The sequence below is a fragment of the Chrysochloris asiatica genome, unplaced genomic scaffold (genome assembly GCF_000296735.1).
Source record: "Chrysochloris asiatica unplaced genomic scaffold, ChrAsi1.0 scaffold00058, whole genome shotgun sequence".
Taxonomy (NCBI): Eukaryota; Metazoa; Chordata; class Mammalia; order Afrosoricida; family Chrysochloridae; genus Chrysochloris; species Chrysochloris asiatica.
Window position 1 is genome coordinate 10060745 of NW_006408576.1, and position 7708 is coordinate 10068452.

General features: G+C 35.9%; 1 pseudogene; it reads right to left on the reverse strand.

Annotated features, from left to right (window-relative positions):
• Positions 1 to 1635: 1635 nt before the first annotated feature.
• Positions 1636 to 7708, reverse strand: part of LOC102814591 — a 17537-nt pseudogene continuing 11464 nt past the window's right edge.

The window sequence follows — 7708 nt, forward strand, 5'->3', positions numbered from 1 at the left end:
AGTCTTCTATGTTCATTCATAAGTATTTTAAGTCCTCTTTGATTTCAGCTAGCACGGTTGTATCATTTGTATATCGCAGGTTGTTACTGAGTCTTTCTCCAGAGCTAATGTCATGTTCATTATGTAATCCAGTTTTTCATATTATTTTCTCAGCACACAGATTTAGTAAATATGGTGAAAGACTATAACTCTGGTCTACATCTTTCTTAATTTTAAACCATTCATTGTCCCCTTGTTCTGTTAAAACAATCACCTCTTGGTCTATGTATAGGTTCCTCATGAGGACAATTAAGTGTTGCAGAATACTCATTCTTGCAATATTGTCCATCGCTTGTCACGATCCAAACAATTGAAATTCTTTGAGAAGTCAATAAAGTACAAGTAAACATCTGTTTGGTATTCTGAAGTTTCAGCCAAGATATATCTGACATCAGGAGTGATGTTCCTTGTTCCATGGATTCTTCTGAATCCTGTTTGAACCTATGGTAGTTCCCTGTCAATGTGTTGTTGCAGTTGTTTTTGAATTGTCTTTAGCAAGATTTTACTTACATGCTATATTAATAATGTTGTCCATTGATTTCCACATATTGTTGGGGGCACTTCTCTTTGTAATGGGCACAAATATGAATCTCTTCCAATCAGTTAGTCAGGTAGTTGTCTTCTAAATTTCTTGGCATAGTTGAGTGAATGCCTCAGGTGTCACATCAGTTTGTTGAAAGGTTTCAATTTGTATTTCATCAATTCCTGTAGCCTCATATGTCAATGACTTCAATACACCTTGGACTTATTCCTTCGATATCATTGATTCTTGATCATGGGCTAACTCTTGAAATGGTTGTGCATTGACCATCTATTTATTTATTTAATTTTGAAATTTAAAGAAAAAAATTATTGAAGATCTGAAAATAATTCTTAAAGGATTGGCTTGTATTGCACAATAGCTGTACAATGCATTGCATTTATCATGTTAAAACAGGCATTAGACAAAAATACAAAAACCATGGAACAAGCTTCCATTCTTTAACAAACTCAGCAAGAATAAAATATGCCTAAGGAACAACATGGTAGTACAGTGATTACGAGTCGGCCTGCTAACCTCGAAATCAGCAGTTTGAAACTACCAGCTGCTCTGCGGGAGAAAGATGAGATGTTCTGCTCCCGTAAAGATTTACAGCCTCAGAAACCCTATGCAGGATCTCTATGAGTTGGAACCGACTCCACGGCACACCACCACCACCACCACCAAGGAACAACATAGATGACTTGCAAAAGATTGGCTCTTTACTTTAGGCATTATTGAAAAAAACACACACAAATGAATGAATGTGTTCAGTTACATACACTGAAGTGAATCTTTGGCATTAGGTATCAGAGCATCTTGTCATATAGCATTAATACATGTTATAAAAGTGTGCAGTTTCAAAGGAAGAGAACCACCAACATTCAAAAGTAGGTTTGTCAACTAGGCAATGCATTAAAATGTCCATACCTTGTCCTTCACTGAATACACTGGTAGCAATCTTGAAAGGTAAAAAAAGAGAAAGAAAAGAAAACAGGAGCTATAACCCCTTTTATTTTCTCTGTTTAAATCAAACAGAAAACAAATGTACATTAATTTTGTTATCTGCTAACATTTCAAAGTACATCATTTGTACAAGAGGACGAAAAACAAAATGTGTTTACAGAGATCCAGATATAAGTGAGCGTCAGCACTCTCAACACAGCCATCTGATGGTATTTAGGAGGGGCCACTTTATAATTGCAGGCACTAAACAAAGTGGCAGAATTCTTTGCCAGGTACTTTAGGAAATCATGAAGATAGTTTAGTAATAAAGTAAGACTCTTCTCATCCAGAGATGTGTAGCTTAGTATTGCTCTAATTGGTACAAATAATCTCAGAAGATGTGATGCTCCATATACCTGGGACATGGGTGCATCAGGGTGATCTGTGAGGATTTCAGCATGCTGCAGTCTCTCAAATTTGTAGAGTAGCTGAGTGCCCAACATTACATTGAAATATTCTTTTATCCCTGCCACAACTTCATTAACAGCATACCCCTTATTGTCTGTGTTTCCTTGAGATTTCTTGTAATTTGCATAATCCTCTAGAATGGAATCCACATTTTTCTTGGCAGGAGGATAAAAGAGTTGTTTTTGCCTGGTAATTAAGTCCTAGTCATCAGCAAGCCATAGTTTTAATTCTTCAAGAATCTTTACTTTAACTTCAACTCTGTTCATGGATGTTTCCTCATTTTCAACATAGGGTCTACTCTGGCCCTTTTCTTCCAAGGAGGCTGAAGTGTCTCATTGGTACTGCCACCATCTCCATTTCCAGGTATTTTCTGTTCATTCTTTTGTTGTTTTTACTTCAGCATTTTTCTGTTGAAAATCAGATGTCTTCTTTCCTGGAGCAGTGCCTCTCATCTTCCCCTCTGCATACTGCTCCTGACTGGCTTTCTGAAGTTCTCTCTGTTTCTGCAGATTGGTGCCCACTTATTTGAGTACTCTGCTTTCTGGAACCCATTCATCCCAGTTTTTATTCCAATCACTGCAATGTATAAAAAAGTATTTCACTTGGTTGTCCTTTATGGCCACCTTTACACACTTTGCTTCATATGGTAGAGGCCCATGAAAGCATAGCACTCGCTCACCCTCCTGTAATTTAGGCTTCAGATCCTGCTTTCTTGTCTGTCATTTGTAAGTGATTTGTCAACCCCTCATTCTCCCACACCCCTGACTACTGCTCCCTACTTTCTACCCCACCCAACCTCGACCAATTCTTTTTGGTACAGTGGCTCTGTGTATTCCTTCCATCTTCTTTTGATGCTTTCTGCATTACTAAATATATTGCCCATTGTTGTTGTAGTTGAGGGCTGTTGAGTCAGTTCTGACTTACAGAGACTCTGTATAGGGTTTCCAAGAAGTGGCTGGTGAGTTTGAACCACTGACCTTGTGGTTCAAACAGACCTTGCAGTCCAAAGCTTTATCTCACAGTGTCATACATTTTGCCCATATAATCCTTTAATATTTCAAGTTGGAACTTGGATTTTTTCTTCAGTTTCATCTACTTGAGAAATGCTGAATGTGTCCTTCCCCTTTGATCTAACTCTAGGTCTCTACAATTTTCATTATAATATTTCACTTTGGCTTTTCGAGCTGCTCTTTGAAATCTTCTGTTTAACTCTTTTACTTCCTCGATTCTTCCATTTGCTTTAGCATCTCTATGCTGGAGAGCACATTTCAGTCTCTTCTGCCATGCATGCATTTGGTCTTTTTCTTCTTTGTTGTCTTAATGATTTGCTTTCTTCCTGTATGATGTTCTTGATGCCATCCCTTCTGGTTTGGTCATTAATGTTTAATACATCAAACCTGTTCTTCAGATGATCTTTAAATTTAGGTGGTATATGTTCAAGGTCATATTTTGCTCAGGTGGACTTGTTTTAATTTTTTCAGCATGAACTTTCATATGAACAATTGGTGGTCTGTTCTACAGTCTGCCCTGACTTTCTTTTGACTGATGATATGGAGCTTTGCCAACATGCCTTCCCAAAGATGTATTCAATTTGTGTATTCTATCTTGTGAGCTCCATGTGCATGCTCACCTTTTATGTTATTTAAAAAAAGCTATTTGCAATGAAGTAGTCATTGGTCTTACAAAATTGTATCATGCAATCTCCAGTATGTTTTCTATCAAAAAGCCTTATTTTCCAAGGACAAATCCTTTTTATTTCCATCCTTGCATTCTAGTTGCCAGTAATCATCAATATATCTTAATTGCATGTTGTTGAATTTCCAACTGAAGAACTTGTTAGAATTCTTCATTTCATCATCACTGACTTTAGTGGTTGGTATGTAAATTTGAATAATAGTGGTATTGATGGGTTTTCCTTATAGGCATAACATTGCTAAGAATGGATATTTCAGAATACTTAATTGTACTCATGAAGAACCTGCACATAGACAAAGATACAGTTGTTAGAACAGAACAAGAGGATACTGAATAGATTTAAATTAGGAAAGGTGTGTGTCAGGGTTGTGTCATTTCACTAAACTTATTCAATCTGTATAATGAGCAAATATTTGTGAAATTGGACTGTCTGAAGATTGAAGCACTAGGATTGGTGGAAATTTCACCTGCAAAATGCAGATGACACATCCTTGCTTGCTAAATATGAAAAAAATGAAGTACTTGCTGATGAAGATCAAAGAATACAGCCTTTATTATGGATTACATCTCAATGTGAAGAAAATAAAAATCCTCATAACTGGATCAGTAAACAGCAATATGATAAATGGAGAGTAGATTGAAGTTTTCAAAGATTTCATTTGACTTGGATCTATAATAAATGTTTATGGAAGCAACAGTGAAGAAATTAACCAATGTATTGCATTAGGCAAATCTGCTGCAAAAAACTACTTTAAAGAGCACAGGTACCACTTTGAGAACTGTTCCTGACTCAAACCATGGTATTTGATGGCACTTTAGGATAAGCACTGAATGGAAAACTGCTAGGTAGGCAGGTCAAACCCACCAATTGCTCTTAGGAAACCCTATACAGGAGTCAAAACAGATTCCATGCCACCTAGTAACTACAAATGCATGTGAAAGGTGGAAAATAGATTAAGGAAAATTACAGAAATATTAATACATTTACTTTTATGAGTTTGGTGAAGAATATTTAAAATGTCATTTGACTACCAGAAGGACAATAAACCTGTCTGGGAGAAATACAACCAGAAATACTTTTTGAAGGAAGGATGGTGAAACTTCTCACATAATTTGGACATGATATCAGTGGTATAGTGCTGTAGGATAAGCACTGGTCAGTTTGAACCAAAAGGTGGGTGGTTCAAACTCACCAGATGGTTGTTGGAAATGTTACACAGGATTGCTCTGAGTTGAAACTGACTTGAAGGCACTTAACAACAACAGTTCCTGAAGAAAGACTTCATGCATGGTAAAGTAGAGAGGCAGTGAAAAAAGGATGACCGACAACACGTTGGATTGACACAGTGACTGTAACAATGGACTCAAACATGACATTGAGGATGGGTCAGGGCTGGGAAGGTGGGTTTGTTCTGTTGTACATAGAGTCAACATGAATCAGAGCTTACTGGATGATACCTAATAGCAACAACAACAAAGTGAGAGTAGGGTCCCTGGTGTCACAGTGGTAAAGTTGGCTATTAACCAAAAGATTGGTGGTTGAAATATAAAAGTTGCTCTACAAGAGAAAGATGTGACCATTTGCTTCCATAAATGTTTACAGCCTTTGAAACCCTATGGGGTAATTCTATTCTGTGCTATAGGATCTATATGAGGAGGGCTATAAGTTGGAATTAACTCATTGGCATTGAGGTTTGGGTAGTAGTTTACCTGGCCAATTGTTCAAGAATGCTTCATATAGGATTTAAAAATATATATACTCTTTGTTTAGAGTAAAGTTATTCAAACACACATACATTAAATCTTTTTGTTCGTATATGTATATTGTTTTTACTTATTTGAAATGTGTTTGGTCTACTTGTTTAGAAATTATGCTAAAAATTTCTGAGCATAGTTGTAGTTTACACATTTTACCTGGTAATTTTGCCTTTTGTTCCTTCATCTCTCTGGTTGATTTTGTCATGAACTCACATGTCCATGCTCATTATTCCTCTTATAGATATATTTTTTGTTACTGGTATGAAATATCCCTTTGAGTTTTTACTTATTTTTTCTTAATTTAAATTCTATTTTGTTTCAGGCTAAGCAGGTACTCTAGCTTTCTTTGCTATATATCTTCCTGTTCATCTTTTTCTCTTTAACTTTTATGCCCCAATCTGTTTTTAAGTAATTTTCTTACAAAAAGCAACAGCTTTTATTGTGTTGGCTGTGTTGTATTTAAATAAGTCTACGAGGCCATGTTTTGCACAGTGATTGCAATTCAATAATATTCATCATAGTTACTAAATCTTTGTCCACAAATAAGATTTGTCTCCTTAACTCTGTTCTTCAAAAAAATAAAATAAAATAAATTAATTTCACACACCATTTTTTCTCTTGTTCTTTGAAACTAAGGAAAAATAATTGATAGATACTTATTTTTGTTTAAGGCATGGAATCATCGTTAAATGCAATAGTTCTCTCTTAATCTATTAACTCAATAAATCTTACATTTGCTTCTTCATTTCTTCTTCCTTTTATTCTTACACTATACTTCCATTGTTTTCCTCACAATTTCAATGTGCTCAGTTTTCTTAATTACTTAAATCAACTGAATCTTTACAAAATTTCTACGTTAGTTCCATATCATTAGCCAAAACAAGGCCAGGGGCACACTGTAGAGGAGGCCATCATCTGCTCATAAGCAAGTTCAGAATAAAATTGAAACAAGTTCACAAGAGCAAACTTCTGAGGGTGAACATATTCCACCTGAGTTTAGAGACCAAACGAAGAACAGTTTTGATGCATTAGACACTAAAGACTGAAGACCAGAAGAGTTGTGGGATGACATCAAGAACATCATGCAGGAAGAAAGCAGAAGTCCATTAAAAAGACAAGAAAGAAGGAAGAGACCACAGTGGATGTCAGAAGAAACTCTGAAACTTGCTCTCCAACATAGAGATGCTAAAGTGAATGGAAGAAATGAGAACGTAAAAGAGCTGAATAGAAAATTACAAAGTTCAGCTTGAGAAGAAAAAGTCAAATATAATGAAGTATGCAAAGACTTGGAGTTAGAAAACAAAAAGGGAAGAACACACTTAACCTTTCTCTAGCTGTGGGAACTCAAAACAAAACAAAACAGAAACAAGCCTTGATTGCAATATTGAAGGATTCTATGGGGAAAATAATAAATGAAATTATGTAGAAAGCATCAAAAAGAGATGAAAGAAATACACAACCACTGCACCATTTTCAACTATTTCAAAGGATTTCATACGATCAAGAGACAATGATACTTAAAAAAGAAGTCCAAGGTGCATTGAAGGCATTGGCAAAGAAAAAGGCACCAGGAATTGATGGAATAAAAATTGAAACCTTTCAACAAACTGATGAAGCACTGAAGGCTGTTAATTATCCATGCCAAGAAATTTGGATGAAAACTACCTGGAGAGCTGACTGGAAGATACACATATTGTGCCCATTTCAAAGAGAGATGACCCAACAGACTGTGGAAATCATTGGACAATATCATTAATATCATGTGAAATAAAATTTTGCTAAAGATAGTACATAAATAGCTGCAATCATTAACAGAGAATTTCCAGAATTTCAAGCAGGATTCAGAAGAGGACATAAAACAAGGGATATCATTGCTGACATCACATGTATCTTGGCTGAAAGCAGGCAACACAAAAAAGATGTTTGTGTGTGCTTTATTGACCACTCAAAGGCTTTCAATTGTGTAGACCATGAAAAGCTATGGACAAAACCATGGAGAATGAATATCCCAGAATGCCTGATTGTGCTAATGAGGAACCTGTACAAGACGCAGCTGTTCCAACAGAACAATTGAACACTGAATGGTTTAAAATTAGGAAAGGTGTGTTGTAATCTTTCACCATATTTATTCAACCTGTATGCTGAACAAATAATCGGAAAAGCTGGGTTCTATGAAGAAAAACGTGGCATCAGGATTGGAGGAAGACTCATTAACAAGCTGCGATATACAGATGATACAACCTTGCTGGCTGAAAGTGAAGAGGACTTAAAACATTTACTGAT